This window comes from Leptinotarsa decemlineata, unplaced genomic scaffold, assembly GCF_025532065.1.
Source record: "Leptinotarsa decemlineata unplaced genomic scaffold, Ldec_3_MD MMD2_tig00000251_RagTag_RagTag, whole genome shotgun sequence".
NCBI lineage: Eukaryota > Metazoa > Arthropoda > Insecta > Coleoptera > Chrysomelidae > Leptinotarsa > Leptinotarsa decemlineata.
Genome location: NW_027412547.1, coordinates 9,686,381 through 9,704,289, shown reverse-complemented (window position 1 = coordinate 9,704,289; position 17,909 = coordinate 9,686,381). Strand labels below are relative to the sequence as shown.

Sequence of the window (17,909 nt, the reverse complement as noted above, 5' to 3'; positions counted from 1 at the left end):
CTATAAACTGAATAGAAAAAAACGTTTTTTTTATAATTCTGTTCATATGAAAGTAGTTGTTTCGAAAGTTTTATTATTTATGTAATTTAATGTTTATATGAAAGTAGCTGTTTCGAAAGGGTTTTTTTTTTTCAATTTGTGTCTGAAAGTTATTTCTTTGCATGATCTACACATCTTTGTATATACTCAATTATCAAATTGATTGCTTTCTTCCTTTTTTTGGAATATTCCCACATTTTTGTGTATAAAGATGTAGAGATAGCCAAAATCTTTCCTCCTAAAAATAATCTTTCCTAAAAATATACTCCTTTCAATTTAAACACATATTAATTGATAAAAACTTTCAACTACCAACAGTGTATTTTTATATTATAATATTAGCTATCCAACTTGAGAATTCAATTATAAATGAGGTTTCAATATAGTGGTTTAGGATTTTCAGAAATTCAATAATATTTATTTGATCAACAAACCAATAATCCGAAATCAAAGTAAAAAAACGATGAAAAAATTATGTCTCCCTACAGTCATGAAATTCCGGAAATGTAACTTCTTTATGATAGAGATTCTATATAACTTATTGAACATTTGATACACACGTCAAAATTCTGACATCTTCAATGATATAAAAGAGACATTTATTTCGGAAACATCACAATTTTATATATTCTGTACATAATATTGCCCATTTTATTTCACGAAGAATCTCGTGAATGTCAATTTGTTTTGTTTGGGTTATATGAAAATATATGTTTCACGTACTTGCTCATAAATTTTTATGGCCAATTCAAGGTTTGTTTACTTTGGAGCTTCGTTTTATATAATTGAATAGCACAGCCCAATCATTGTAGAATGTGGTGACGACAGTGTGGTTAGAAAAAAGTAAACTCGTGATAAAAACTGAATCAAAAATATCTGATACCAGAGGAATATATTGCAATTATCATAGGTACACAGTAACGGAGTTCAATTCCTTTACATTAGATACAGTATAGATATTTCTTATTGGTTTTTTGGTAAATAAGCTTCCAAAATCTGAAAAATAAACAAAGGGCAAACTGAAAAGTTCACTCCTAATTACTGTGTAATTGAGGTTGCCAACCATACTTTATGATAACGTTTCCTAATATTTTCAAATGCTTATTAGTTGGAAAAGGAATCAAAAATTCTTCGTAAATGGACAATTTAGTTTTTTGCCAACGTTTCGAACTCCATTAAGTTTATTACAAATAAGTTTCCACCATCCTGTGTACTCAGATATGACCAGTTATGGAAATTGTCACATGAAACAACAGGTTTCAACGTGTTCTATAATACCTTTACAGTCCTATGATACTTATATGGTCCTCGATTTTGTCGCGGAAAAAGACACCTCCTGCAACCCCTTTCCTCAATTTGAAAAATTATATTTTCTAAAAAATTAACGAGGACCAGAAAGGTATCATAGAAAATGCCGATTACCTTCGTTTTATGTGAAAATATCGCCAGCAGCGCTGATTTTTTAGAAATGATTTTTTAAATCAAAGAAGAGGTTATTTTAAGGAGGATTATTGGTTAGTCATGTAGGACTTTCTACAGTTGGACTGAATACTACTTCGTCATCGTCAGTAACTTCACAGGGATTTAATATTACCAATAGCACGAACTGCATGTGTGAACTTTTCTAAATGATTTTTTGGTAGGTGTTCTGATTGAAGTGTTTCTATCAAAGAGATTTTCAATAACAGTTGTACAAAAAATAATTTTTAAAGAATTTGATTTCTAGGTAGCCGTGGAAATATCAAGCTTATGACAGTTTGGTGACTTTTATAAGTAATTGATAAATGGTGTTTCAAAAAATCGCCAAAAATGAATGCAAATATTGATTATTCAAACGAAGTTCTAATGAAATTATTTATTATACACGAACAGTGTGATCAAATCATTGCCAGAACTTGTAGAAAATTCAACCAAATGTATCCTGAATTAACACCAATGAACGAGAGGAAGTTTGTAAGATTACAAAATAATTTCCTTAACTATGGCTCCATGATAAAAGCGCTTTCAACATTACCAAAATCTGTTACTTCAAATGAGGACAATACTGTTAATGTTTTGGCATATTTTTATGCATATCCAGAAGCTTCCATTCGCCGTGCAGAAAAAAATTTAGGTGTATCACATGCTTCAGTACAACGAATTTTGAAAAATCACGGAATGCATCCGTATAAATTTACCAAAGTTCAAGCTCTAAAAGCAGAAGACTTCGAACGTAGAATGCATATTTGTGAATCCCTTTTGATTCATACACAGGAAGATCGGGAATTTTTGTCAAAAATAATTTGGAGCGACGAATCAAAATTTACGAGGGATGGTATTTTCAATAGAAGGAATAAACAATTTTGGGTTGATCATAATCCTCATGTTACAAAAGAAATGGGTTTTCAAGAAAAATTTGACCTGAATGTTTTCTGTATTCTGAAGAAAAATAAAATTAGCGTTTTTATTTATGAAGACACACTAAATGGAAAGAGATATCTCCAAATATTAAGGACGACTCTAACCGATTTTCTTGAAAATTTACCTGTAGAGGAATATAGGAATTCGTGGTTTCAACTGGACGGAGCGCCAGCTCATTCCACCCAGGAAGTTTCCAGGAAACTTGACGAACTCTTCAACGATCGTTGGTTTAGGTGTTTAGGGCCGTGGGATTGGCCACCGAGATCACCCGATCTCACGCCACTTGACTTTTTTTATGGGGTGTTTTAAAAGAAATTGTATACAGTATTCCAGTGCCTACAAAGAAGAGTTGCGACGGCGAATAGTGCGGAGTATTGAAGATCTGGATTCCCAGGAAATTGAAAAAGCAACCACAAGTCGCGTACAAAAAAACATTTTAAATTGTTTAGAATGTAATGTACAACATTTTCAGCATTTATTGTGAAAATGTGATATTTTGTTTACAATTTTGTTATTTTGAATCAACATATTCTGTTATTGTCTGTTCACATGTTTTAGCCCACAAAATCTTACTTTTTACCTAGAAATGACTGATTTTTGGTACAGTTGTTCCCTGGAAACTTTGAGCCATAGTTGAGGAAATTATTTTGTAACCTTACAAACTTCCTCTCGTTCACTGGTGTTAATTCAGGATACATTTGGTAGAATTTTTTACACGTTCTGACAATGATTTGATCACTTTGTTCATGTGTATAATAAATAATTTCATAAGAACTTCGTTTGAATAATCGAAATTTGCATTCATTTTGGAAGATGATTCGAAACACCGTCGATAACTCTTTGTAAATTACTTATAAAAGTAACCGAACTGCTATAAGCTTGATAATTCCACTGCTACCTAAATCCAAATTCTAAAAAAAAAAATAATGTTTCAAGAAGAAGCGACTTTATTGAGAAAACTTGACGATTTAGGTATAGGGACATGATATATCGTCTTGAAGCATTTTTCACCATCTTTCATTTTACCGAGTAACATACAGGGGGTTTCATATGAAAAAATGAACTTTTGACTACTTTTATGCACAATGGAAATAATAGTAATTTTAGCACGCCCTGTATGATATAGAGTCGATTTCTTGGTGTTATTTGAATATTTCGAGTTTGTCCAAACTATCATCAAAATATCAACTTTTCATGAATTGAGAGTACTGATGTACTTAATTTCAATTAAGGCTATGTTTTGGACCATATTTAGCACAATTTATTTTTTATCTCGAAAACAGATAGAGATAGGTAAAGAACATTATTAACAAAAAAGTATCAAAATACCAGAGCGATTCCAAAAATGTATTAATATACGGGGTGTTCCATTTAAAAAAAAATAATTGCTAGGACTTTTTGATGGAAGTGGCAACGCCGCAATGCTGAAAATATTTTAGATCGATAGATCAGGTTACGTGGGAAATGTGGGAGGTGAAATTTTCGGAAAAATCATGCTTTGCGTTTTCCAGAAACGTCTAACCTACCATCGACCGTGAGTCACGCTGTATATTTTCAATTTGTATCAGGACGAATATTCATCACCGTCACTCTATACAATAATCATGGGAAATTTTTAATGGAATTTAAACAAATGGTCAGTCATTAATAAATATTTTCCTGTATGACCTTGTATGTCCTTCATGCTACAGTCAGTCCATAAAACGGCAAAGATAAAGCACTGAAGTATTATTTTATTCATTTATATTCCGCTTATCTGAAACCTTGAATAATTTTGCTGGATCCTATCAAATAACACACTCAACAGGACAAGCAGGACATGCAAAAAGATAATTTTGACGTTGAGCAGGTTTATAACATCACATGCAAAACCTAATTTGGCAATAACCTTAATGAAATCGCACTTGCAGCTTGATAACGTATTTTATTTTTTTTAATAAAAATTGAAGGACAAAATATGATGAATTCAAACTTATTCACAGATAGCTTTCGCTCGTAAGAGTAACCTCACACATTGATATCAAGATGATATTGCCAAATGCCATTTTTTCACTTGAACATAGATGACTTTGCGTTCTCTAGATACTACATCAAAATACACAGATGAAGGAAACATAAAAGATAACCTTTTTACAAAAATATTTCAAGAATTGGGTAATCTATAGAAAGGAATATAATCTTGTGAACTTGGTTTTTGTAGAATCCCAACTTGAACGTCCACGTGGAAAATCGCAAAACGGTTTGAAACGATGATGAATGCCTATCATTTTTGGTTAGGAATACTCCTGTATTTGTTTCAGAATATTCCATATACATTCCTAATATTTCTATACTGTATCTAATCTAAAAGAATTGACCCCCGTTACTATGTACAGTTTTTTGTAGTGAACGAAAGTCATTTTTTGTGTAGGAAAATCAGATTTTATCGACCTTCTTTGATATTCTCACTTCCCACAATCTGAAAAATATGAAAATTTTAATGGAAAACTATATACACGTGTAGAAAGGGCACACTTTTTAGTTCAATACGATAAAAAATATCGAATTATTATTTTTTCATTTACCGAATCTGTACACCTACCATTTTTTAATATTGACTGATTTAGTGAAAAAAAAAAGAACCGTCCGAGTTCATTAAACTGTCTGGAGGGGTGAAAATAGGGTGGAAATATTTAAAAAATTCATAACATAAAAAAATGAATTTGTACACCCCATATTGAGACATGTTATTTCTAATGATTTATTCGACAAAAAAAACTTCACGTCATGATTTTCCAGGCCTTCTGAGGGGATGAAAATGGGGTGAAAATACTAAAAAATTTCGGAACTTAAAATCGACTTTGTTCACCTAGAAAATTGAGATATGTTATTCGACAGAAAAAACTTCACGTCATAGTTTTCCAGGACGTCGTCTGAGGGGTGAAAATGAGGTGGAAAGTTGAAAAAATATTTTCTTCGAAAATTGAATGTGTACACTACAAGTTGGAGATATGTTAACCATGATGATCTATTCGACAGAAAAAACTTCACGTCATAGTTTTCCAGGCCATCTGACGGAGTGAAAAGAAGATTTTTCACGTTACGAAATTTTTTGATATTTTCACCCTATTTTCACCCCTGTCGAATAGATCATCAGGAATAACATGTCTTGATTTTGTAGGTGTACAAAGTCGATTTTTCATGTTATGAAATTTTTTATTATTTCCACCCTATTTTCACCCCTCCAAACGGTCTGGAAAACTATGGCGTGAAGTTTTTTCTGTCGAATAGATCATTAGGAATAACATGTCTCAATTTTGTAGGTGTACAAAGTGGATTTTTCATGTTACGAATTTTTTCAAATATTTCCACCCTATTTTCACCCCTTAAGTATTCTTATACTTATATTGACGTATCGGAGGAAAATCTGCCTGCGTTTTCAGAATGAGACAAAAATTAAGTTTATAAGTAGTTTTTTCTCCTCTGATTCTTTTTCTCAACTTCTCCGACAGATGTCAAAAATTTTGAAAAATTATCAATGTTCTTGATTGACTTATGAAACATTCGATGTAGTACCAAAGTGTTCTCTGATATTACTCTATATCCATATTTTTTTCTTCAAGACTGGTAGCCAAATACAATCCATTCTTAAGGAGCTGTTCGAAATATACAATAAATGCATTGTATTTGGTTACCTGTCTTGAAGAAATAGCAACAGACTGATATCAGAGAACACTTTGTACTACATCGAATGTGTCAGAAGTCAATCAACTCGTTGATATCTGTGGCATACGTTGAGAAATTAAATGAATCAGAGAAGAAGAAAGTACTTTTTCAAGGAAAGCAAAAATATTCGCAATAACTTATCGGGACGAACTTTATTGACCGAAAACAATACTATAACGATGCTCCAGCCTACACATTCGCCAGACTTGGCTCCGTGTGATCCTTTATTTAGGAATTGTTTCGAGGATTAGAAAAGCGCTGCACAAGTGCATAATATCTGATGGGGACTATTTCAAAGTACAAAAAATTAATTTAGACCTCCTGAAACACCAAAATGGTTGTTTTATAAAAGAACCGAACTTTTTTCGCTTATGATATACTAGGACTCGATGCTAATATTTCCGATTAATGTTCTTCAGGAATTGCTGATTCTTACAGTTTGGGATTCTATCAAAGACTCAACCACACTGTAGAAGAACACAATGTTTATTTTTGACAACCTAGACCAAGATTACGCTTGGTCACTCCGTCTTGTCGAATATTTCAGTTACACAACACTCAATCCCAAATAATCTAAATGATTGACATAGAAGTAACAAACGTAACCTTTAAGGAACCGCGACATAGCGAAAGAAATAACATCAATCTTCAGTACATTCAGGGATCAAAGGATAAAAGGGACACTTACGATATATATTTGGAGCCGACTAATTCAAAGTACGAGTATAAATTCCAGAAGAATCAACAGCTGGAGCCGGAACCACTTAGATTACAAAACACATTCGTAGGCCTAAAACGATGAAAAAAATACCATCGGAGGAATCACTTCTTGACACTGGTCGTAAACTACCTTGTCCGAAAATAAAACACTCTGTCACCGGAGGCGATCGAGAGAAAAAAATAATCGACGGTGAACTATTACAACAAAAACTATTTTCGGACGTGTTGCCCAAGTAAATGCATATTTAAAACGTTTAAATGATGTACTGAGAGAGCGGGTTTACGTTCAAAAATGATGACGGACGTGTGCGGAGCTGTGCGCATATTCGGAGATATTTCCGACGGCGAGGACGGACGGTATGAACGGCGACGGTGCCGCGAAAAAGTGCACGAAGCTGGAAATATCACTATTGGCTGGTACATAGAGGATGAAGAAATTTTTGAGGCTCAAAGTACGATAATATACGGAAGGGTAGAAGGGCCAAAGATTATTTTTTTATTTGATCCACCATAATTTCGACTTAAAAGTTGAAATACAATATACTCGTTCTCCCTGCTGGAGCAATAGCATTTCTTGTTTTCCGTATTCCATGAATACTCCATTCAAAACATACTTGATTGATCAAAATCACTCTGAAATAAAAATTATAATTGAAATATCATTAACAACAATTCATTTCTTACTTGTACTAATGGTATGAAACAAAATTGAACTAGATACTTGTCCGAAAATGATGCATCAAATAAATTGTCGTCTATTAGGGTTTGAAATAAATTCATCCAGTATTGTGTATTATGTAATATAGACCACCAAGATTCTATCCTTTGATTGTGCATGCTTTTTCCATACAAAAAACATGGTCGATTTGTTGATTCACAAAATACTTCATGAAAGGCTTTTTGTATCCTCTCCATTACTTCATTTTCAGTGCCCATATCAGCATATCGGTTCTGGGACATCCTCCTTTTAAGAAATATCCTCCAATTACCTTCAAAATTACAAATTTTGTGTGATGATGAGAAATATTAAATAGTGTGGTAAAATTTAATGAAATATCATTGACACGATTATTCATCTTCAAAAATGTATATTCAACTGAAATATTTGTTCTTGTTTCAATATCAGTTCGAAATGATTATTGTTGAAATTATTGATTGATTCAGAGTTAATGATTTTTTTCTAACCTTAGGGTCGCTTGAGGTTGATCCCACTTTCGATCACATATTTCCATTGAAATTTCAATCACACAACAATTTCACGAACCTCCTGTTAACATCACCTCGTAGTAAATTATAATGCATTCAAGGAACCATATTTCTACTTTTGAGTCAAAATTATGACTTTCAAGTCGAAATTACGAGATGAAAGTCGAAATTACGAGATAAAAGTCGAAATTACGAGATAAAAGTCGAAATTACGAGATAAAAGTCGAAATTACGAGATAAAAGTCGAAATTACGAGATAAAAGTCGAAATTACAAGATAAAAGTCGAAATTACGAGATAAAAGTCGAAATTACGAGATAAAAGTCGAAATTACGAAATAAAAGTCAAAATTACGAGATAAAAGTCGAAATTATGGTGGATCAAATAAACAAATAATCTTTGGCCCTTCCACGCTTCCGTAATATTAAAAGAATGAAAATCGTGTTCAAAAAATGCTCAGCGATTGGTATTTTCGGTTGCACACATTTTTCATCAGGGCATGTCATGTAAGAGTGGCCCAACTTTCTTATTATGAATGTAATGTATATTTATTTGTTGTATTGGAGTAATTATTTGGATACTTACCAAGCGCCTTTTTCCAAAAAAATGTCATTGAACTTATGTATTTTTGTTGGCTGATCACGAATCAAAACGTGGCGCTCCGGTTTTCTTCCAAAAGTCGAAAAATGGACTACTTGAAAAACTCCATTCTCATAATAAAAACTCGTAAAGTGACAACTTCTTCTTATTATCACATACTGAGCATATTCATTCATTCATTTTTTTTTCAATTAATTTCCTCAAAATTGTATTTTTATATTGGTAGTGTTTCAAAAATACAACTGATTTCACCTTCCCCCCTCCTACAATTTAAAGTAAATCCAGCTGAGCCAAACTCTGCAACCACACATCTGTATGAAAATTGACAAAATTACAGCCTGGAGAACAGAAACACATACCAAATTGAAATGTAACCAGCACAAGAAAAAATTTAAAAATTTAATGAAACCCAATATATCAAAGAAAGATATGCTCCACGGAACTTGAAAGGAAAAAAGAGATATTGTTATAACAGCCGCAGATAAAGGCAATGCGACAGTAGTCACGAAAACCACCGACTACCAGAAAAAGATAATGGACAAGATGGTTCCTATAAACCGCTGCCCAGAGACCCGACGACATGTTTAGTAAAAACCTAGCATGAAATAGAATTTTCCATGCTTGAATTGTGGTAGGGAATATATTGGTCAAACGTCAAGATTACTCAAAGACAGAATCAGCTCACATAAAAGTGATAGATTACATCCTGAGAGATGTGCTCTCAGTAATCATGTGTCCAAAGAAGATAATAAAATGGACTATAATTCAACGAAAATTTCAACAACTGAAAGAAATACATCTGAATGATTGTTTTTGGAAATGTCATTTATTTTACAACAATCATATAATTGCCTTAATAAAAGATCAGACATTGCCTTTTTATTAGACATTGACAAAAATCTACATGAATTCCAAACCAACAATAATTCTGGTTTTCATTAATATAATTACATAAATTTCAAACATTTTCTATTAAAACAAATAATTCCAACCTCCCTAAGGCAGGGTTTTACTTTCATTTAACAACACATCTTCACTTGTTTTTTTTTCCTCAAGACTAATGAGGATGTTGTTCAATTAATTAACATATTTTATTTTTGGGTTTTCTCATTGAGTTACTTACAGAACAGCAGTTGTCTCTGATCACACTTGCACTTTTGTTCCATGGTTTATCATCTACACTAACACACCTTTTCAACATCACCTAACTCCAAACCAAATTTCGATATCATAGTACTTCTTAACTAAAAGATATCGGCATTTTTAGAAGTCATGATTTTCGAAGAAAAAAATTGAAATTAATTTTTATTTCGAAAACGGTAACAGATAGGTATAGGGAAATATCAAGAAAAGTTGTCGGGCAATTGTTGGAGATTCCAAAAATAATATTATATACAGAGTGTTCCATTTGAAAAATCAAAGTTGCTACTGCTTTCTAATAGAAGCGGCAACACCGCATTGTCGAAAATATTTTAGTTGGCTAGAGAATGTCCGAATATGCCCTCCATTAAATTTTCAGAGTGATCCGTTGTCTGGTTCACCAGAAACGTCTAATGTGCCATCCACCGTGAATCAGCCTGTATATATATATATATATATATATATATATATATATATATATATATATATATATCGAGAACGGTTAATGCAGTCAAGCTGCTGGAAAATAATTCCGTGAAAATCAAAAGATGAAGTGATAAGTACTATTATGATCATTCCCATATTGATTTCAATTCAAGAGCCACCGGTAGACAGCTGTTTCAGCCCATTGGGCATCGTCAGTACCGGGCAGGCGGTCCTCGATTAATGACAAAATGTAAATAGCCAAGAAAAGTACTCAATAAAAATAACTACGGTCTGAACGCCTCAGTGCAGGTATTCCAGGTACTTAAGGTAAATTTACCTGTATATATACCAGGTAATATTCTTTGTGTTGGATCTTCTCTAGATTTACTGTTTCTAGGAGTGTGTATTGTTTTGTTTAATAAATTGAATGTTAACACAACACAAAGCACAACAAGACCTAACATGTTCCCTGCCTTGGGACACATGGAACATGATGAGTTATTTGACAGAACTATCAATTCCGTATTTACAATGTGACATTACGGACTATAGTTAGTATGATGAAGGTTACTGGTAAATGGATTCTGTTGAATCCACCCGTGTGAAATTGCCCATCAATTAAACAGTTTCAAAATGAAAGAAGGAAATCGATAGCAATAAATTTATAGTAGTAGTTCGTTGATATCAAGAGGACATTTGAAACTATTGATAGGCAAATATTACTTCGTAAACTAAGATATTATGGAATCGATGGATTACCTTGAGCTGGTTCAAAAATGATAACATAGGCAGGCCATAGGAGTGGGGAATTGTTTCTCAAATGAAATTTCAGTGGGTGTCCTGGGAGCACCGCTGTTTATAATTTACCTGGATGATGTAAATTATATACAAGGTTATAATTTTTGAATTTATTTGTAGATGACACGTTACTTGCATGCTATGGACAAGACGCTGTAGAAACAGTGGAGCGCATGAATCGATTGTTGTAAAAAATTTAAATATATTTAAACGAAAATAAACAGAAAATTAATACAAATGAAACCAAATAAATGAAAATTAATAAGAAACATAAACTGAAATCAATTGACTATAAAAAGCTTCAACTCGAAGTGGAGGGAGACAAAATTGAATGGGTGTCAGAATTCAAGTAATTGGACTTTGTGTTGGATGAATCATTAACATTCAATGCACACTGTGACTACATTTGTAAGAAGATATCAAAAAAAACTTTTTTTTTTCTCCAGGATTTCATTTTAAGTTTCCATGTTTTGAAAAATAACAATATACAGAACCATTATGATTATTGTTCCACTCTTTATCTTTTAGATAAAAACAATATACAGAAGTTACAGAAACTGCAAAATCGAGGTTTAAGAATCACCATAAAATATAATAGATACACTCCCATTCTATACATGCTGAGTGCCCTCAAGTGGTATGATGTGGCAGATAGACTGTATTACTCAAGTATTATATTTATTTATAAAATAACCAAAATAATTTGATTCCTTCATTACGTACAATAATCAAATTCATGACTTCAACACAAGAACCACTAATCAATCCCACATTTCCAGGAAAATCGTATTTCAGAGGATTGAATGATTTCAACCAATTACCATGCCACATTAAATATTCTGTTACTTGATATTCATTCAAAATATAAAAAATATTCAGTTGAAAATATATACACATACTCTATGAATTTTCTGATTTTTTTTTAATTTTTATGTTTCACATCATCGAATTGTTTTATTGGTTCGAGCTTTTATGTGTTCTGCATACATTGTGTTACATCGTGTTACATTGTGATATGTTAAATATTTCATTATCTACCCACTCGAATAATTGTTTTAATGCCCTAGTATAATTGTAATATGGAACTAACTATTCTGAGTACTTCTGATTTGTTATGTGTGTATTTTTTATATATCCATAATGGATATCATTATATTCAAGGGAGAAGCTTCAATGATATTATTATTATTAGAATACTATATTTTAGGAAGCTCATATTGTTTCTTGGAATATTGACATTAGTTCACAAAAGATGTTCAAAAAATACAAGACAAACATGGAGTGAAATTCCATGTCACAAGCTAAAACACATGTCAAAAAACATTTACTGATTATTGAAGTTTTTTCGTTTTCATTTCTCTTCTTGTCTACTACATTGCCGGACGTACCTACTGTATCTAACTCTGGTATACTTAATACCTTCTTACTCTATTAGGCTGAATTACCCATGCACTGGGTCATGTTGAATTTTCTGTTACTGAATTCACACCTATTACTTCTGTGGCCAAATAATTAATCCTCCAAGATTAGTAAACTTTCGAACAGTCAACTTCCTATGTACATTCCCCACCTACCTTATTACTATTTTGACTGGACTACAGAATAACATTCCAGAAAGCTAGAACTTTTAAGTCGAGACGTATGCAACACACGTTACAGACTGCAGAGATGTATGTTGTTCAAAATCACATCTATTATTTCCGAAACTCCGTAAGGAAATATAAATATCTTATGAAAAAAAAACACCAATTTTCTCCATTACTCAACCATATAACTCAATTAATAATGTATGATGAAAATTTATCGTATATAAAATCACGTTTGATGCTTTACATATGCAACTAACCTTACAAACTTGTTTACATTGATTTTCAAACTGAGGTAGAGGATAGAGGCAACTCAAATTTCAGTAATACCCACAATTATTTTGAAAATGAAAAAGTGTTGGATATTTTATGAATAAAATATTCGTAAATCACCCAGATTCAAAGATTTCATTCAAAATAGAAAATAACAAAGATTGAAATGTCCAGAAGTTAAATACAAATATTTGTGAATAATAAAATCAAACTCACCTAGGGTATTTTCCAACAGTAGCACAGGTATCTTCTAAATTCACTAAAAACCATATCCTGGCAGTTTTTTTTCACTAGTAACACCATTAGTATATCATATATCACACACTTGCAACAGGAAAAACAAAACTACGATCACGATTTTAAATGTATTGAGAAGGTAATTACGACAACGGCGAAAAAATCTCAAACAGGTATTATAAACTTGTTAAAATTAACGATTCCATTCAAAAAAACATGTCTTGATAAAACAACATAACCTCGTAAACAACAGGTTGGAAAGCAGATAGTATTGTTTCGAGCCTACGAAAATGAAAATTTCTTACCTTTAATTGAATACTATCATCCACATTACACGATATACACGCACAAACCACGAAATACTTCACAAAAAGTTTAAAATCACGAAAAATATATAATAGTCTACACTTACTAAACTAATTTGACAGTTGAAACTGTTTCTGTGACGAAACGAAACTGACACATGGAAACACGTGCGCACACTCTCAGATATCCCCGACAGTGTCGTTACTGAAATAATTGTTATGGGATGCTAAGGGGCTGACTCCAATCAATTAATACCACAGATATTTCATCTGTGGTAATACAATGATAATGAATGAAGTTTTGTCACAGCAGCTCACGTTATGGTCGGAAGTATTCAATTTTTTCCTTATGATTTTAGTTGTAGGAATCTCATTGCTTTTGAAACAGTCGTAGGTATAGTGTTTTTTTTAATGATTTCATGAGATGAACATATTTTACGTACAGTTGAGAAAGGAATTTGTCAAATCTGATGTTGCTTGTAATAGTGTGTTTCCCTCGAAACAAAACTTGACATGTAGATTCTTATATACATTGAAACATACTCTCTGTGTCTCAATAATCGAATACATCCGAGTCATATTCACTGATATCTCTTTTTCGCATTGTTCACCATCACTATTGGATTCACTACACAGTAAAATGTCTACGTTGTTATCACACTCATTATTAATATCAGTACATGTCCAAGTACGCCACATTTTAAACAGATAACAAAAATTTTAAGTAATTATAACTGCACCAGTATCGAATTTCAACACTCAAATCGCGATCAGTTCTTGAACTGAACATTGACAACACAACGGCGATACTCATCCCCACATTCTATTCGTCACCGTAACATGACCTAAATTGATTTTTATGACTCTTCAGCCATTTATAAAACTCGGTTAGTAAAAATTAGTCCACCTGGACTAGTTGGCAGCGGCATTATTTCTCTGTATTGTTTTTTTTTTACCTTTTAGATGCCGATATCTTCAACTATTCACAATACAAGTTACTTCGAGTACACGTTAATACTACAACACAGTCTTTTATTAACGAAAATCCGGATAAGCATTATAAGCGGAAGTACGTAATTGAGTCAAATAATGATCGATAGCAAATCGAACAAGGAACCCTTCGAATGAAATAATTGAAGTTGTGTTACGCCACGTTATTATCGATCTTATCTTAAGTATCAAGCAATCATCGACACCCCTATAAAATTCATCCTGTGTATAAATTAAATGAATATGACTCTGACAGAAGTTCAGAATGATGAAAGTGAATGAACGGATGATAAATAACCCGAAAATGTTCTTCAACATTTGTTTCTCAGATGAGAGTTCGTTTTTTGTGATCGGGAGTTAGTATTTTTCCCTATCAGAAAGTCTTATAGAAGAAATATACTTGCCATTGAAATAAGTTTGAGAACCTACGGTATCGATATATAAGAAAATAAATCAAATCATCTAAAAGAACAATTTGTTCAGGTCAGTCTCACCTCCCAACACTGTAGGTTAATGGACTGACACCCATCAGAAAACAACTGCTCCCCTGGCTAATACCACGAAAAGCGTTGGATTATATCCGACAGGTGTCAGTGCAGGATTCTTCACTGAAGTTATTCCTGCATATACTGTTGGCGATACTATTACTGTAATCAATTTTCAATTATTGGAACACACTTGCAGACTGGTTTCGGACTGTTTGGCCACTCGTTAGTGCAAGATAGTGTTAATCATCAACATAAAGTCGATGATTTCCGATAATTGAAAATCGATTTCCTTCAGAGTTTCATTCCTCGAACTAGGCTGAAGCGGACAATAAACGACAGGTTTGTCATCGCCCCATCTGCCTGTGAACAAGGTAACCGACCGCATATCCGAAATTTGACCAATTCTTTGTATACGGAAATAAAACTTTTTACATATAGTCAGGGGGCATACTTGAAGACTGACTATAATTCAAATCATCTAAAAGAACAATTCATTCACGCCAGTCTCAACTTCCTACACTGCAAGTTAAGGGACTGACACCTATCAGAAATAACTATTCTCCTGGCTAATACCACGAAGGGCGTTGGGTTTTATCTGACAGGTGTCAGTGCAGGATTCTTCACTGGAAGTTATTCCTGCATATGCTGTTGACGATACAACTGCCGCAATAGATTTTCAGTTATTGGAACACGCTGGCAGACTGTTTTCGGACTGTTCGGCCACTCGATGCTTTCCGATAATTAAAAATCGATTTCTTTCAGAGTATTATTCCTCGAACTAGGCCTAAGCGGACAACAAACGACAGGTTTATCATTGCCCCATCTGCCTATGAACGAGGTAACCGACCGCATATCCGAAATTTGACCAATTCCATCCGACAGACATTCGTGCAAGACTAACCTCACAGTGCTGGAAAAATCCGAACCAAACAGCAGTATGCTTGGGACTCGATTTATTTTAACCCCCCATGCCCCCTTCCGGGTTGAGTTCCTTCCATCCCCGATCTTACGGTCCTCAATCCTTGCTGATAGGCACTTCAGCAAGATTGACATCTGACTTCCTTCGGTCGAAAGTCAGCCTTCAGGTTCTTTTACGTTTTGTTTTATCTTGGATTTCCTAACTGAATTTTTGCATGGGGTCCCCAAAAACTAACCGGAGACTATTGCTCAATAAATATCGTTTAAAAAAATAAAAAACACGCTTTTGAAGAACATCGAACTAAATAGTTAAAAATATTTTTTAAATAACGAACGAAAAATGCTAGTATTACTGTGAAAAAAGCGACAGGCGCTTGATATACAAAAAGTATGGCACAAAGCGCTTCATTCACAATAATACTAATATTTTTCGCTCGTTATTGTTTTGAGCTTTTTTAAAAAAATCATTTTTAACTTTTCAGTTTGATATCCTTTAAAAGCGTGTTTTTTGGTTTTTGAAACTATATTTATTTCTCATTTTTTATTTTCGTATGCTATAAAAGTGTGTTTTTTAGTTTTTTCAAACTATATTTATTTTATCTAAACTTTGGAATTAATTAGCCGTACATTGTTTAGAAAAATGATCATTGATATTTTCCGATTCCGGTGAGGAAGCCTGAAAATCTGCTACCAAGCAGGCACGCAAAGGAGAGTAACAAATAAGGCAGCAGGCACGCGTGTTAATAAAAAAATTACTTTTTTCAAATGAAGAAATACATGTCAAGTACAGCACCATCTGCCTTAGAATAGATCAAGCAATAATGTCGATATATCAAGGAGGTTACATACAGCGCCATCTGCTCGCGAATAGATCAAGCAATAATGTCGATAATTCTGTCAAATACAGAACCCGAGCTTGAGAGTTACAAGAAAACAAACAAACATACAGGTGAAGCTAATAAAAGCGTGTTAAAAAGAGATCGCGGTCGAGTGTTTCTCGTTGAACCTGAAAAGGAAGTGTTTGTTATCTGATCTCTCTCTCTCTCTCGGAATCTGGGGTCGTCCCTGTTTAAGGCATTGTGTAGATAGCGTAGCGCTGGATTGTCGTGCGCTCGAATTCTGTCAAACGGGTCTTCTGCGTGTTGTCTCATATATGCGTGTATGTTTAGGTTTAGATCCCGAAATATTTACCTATTCGGGACATATTTTGGAGCGTTTATGTCGGCCCTTACACACGCGTTCATAAACGACTGGATCTCTCTTCTGTATGTCGCTGGGCACTTTCCCCAGGCAGTGCAGGATTAATTTTAACGCGGCTCGACTGCAAGTATGAAACCTTCGTCTAAGAGAAATATTGTTGAATAGTAACTGCTTCATCTCATGAACAATGCCCTAAACTGGGAATAAACATCCCATGTATCAATTCTCTGACAAAAATCAAAATAAGTTTGAATACTGTATCGGGGAGATATACCTACATATAATAAAATGAATATTTCGAGATGGTAATCTTGTAACATTCATTTCTCTCACAGTACCTACTTATCTGGCTAATATCATGCTGGACATTTAACTATATCCGTCAGACATTTATGCAAGATACCTCACATAGGTGTTTCTCATTCATCCAGCAGCAGGACAGTGCTGAAATCAGACTTCGGGTTTTGTTTACGAGATGTAGCTATCACTAGTTAACAACCTTTTTCTCAGACGAAGGTTTCGGAAAAGAAAAGTTTTGGCTTTCTACTTCTCCATCTTCATACAAAAAAAATGTAGAATCTTCCAAAGGAAGGAATAAAGCAATTAATTTCAAAATAAACTCTTTACCATGATGTGCAGATACAAACTGGAACGAAAAGCCCTCTCAAAACAACTACTTTCATATAAAAATTCAATTACACGAAAGAAAGAATACTTTCGAAACAACTACTTTCTTATGAACATTGATTACTTATAGAAAAAAACACTTTTTCCTATTCAGTATGTACTCCAAACATTCGTTTTGGAATTGAACCAGATATCATTCACAGGATTGCTTCAAAATATAGTATATGAGGAAGTAATATTTCACTCACGTCG

At 33.3% G+C, this 17,909-nt stretch overlaps 1 protein-coding gene across 3 annotated transcripts in view; it reads right to left on the bottom strand.

Moving 5' to 3' along the window:
• Svil (Supervillin) overlaps positions 1-13,568 on the bottom strand; it is a 566,272-nt gene extending 552,704 nt beyond the window's left edge. Inside the window, exon 1 of one of the 3 annotated variants that reach the window (XM_074173666.1) lies at positions 13,435-13,568. The gene's annotated coding sequence lies outside the window, so the exon portion shown is untranslated. Of the gene's footprint in view, positions 1-6,832; positions 7,119-13,108; positions 13,261-13,434 lie in introns of those variants that run through there. The other 2 variants (XM_074173665.1, XM_074173664.1) reach the window with 2 other exon arrangements.
• Positions 13,569-17,909: the final 4,341 nt, after the last annotated feature.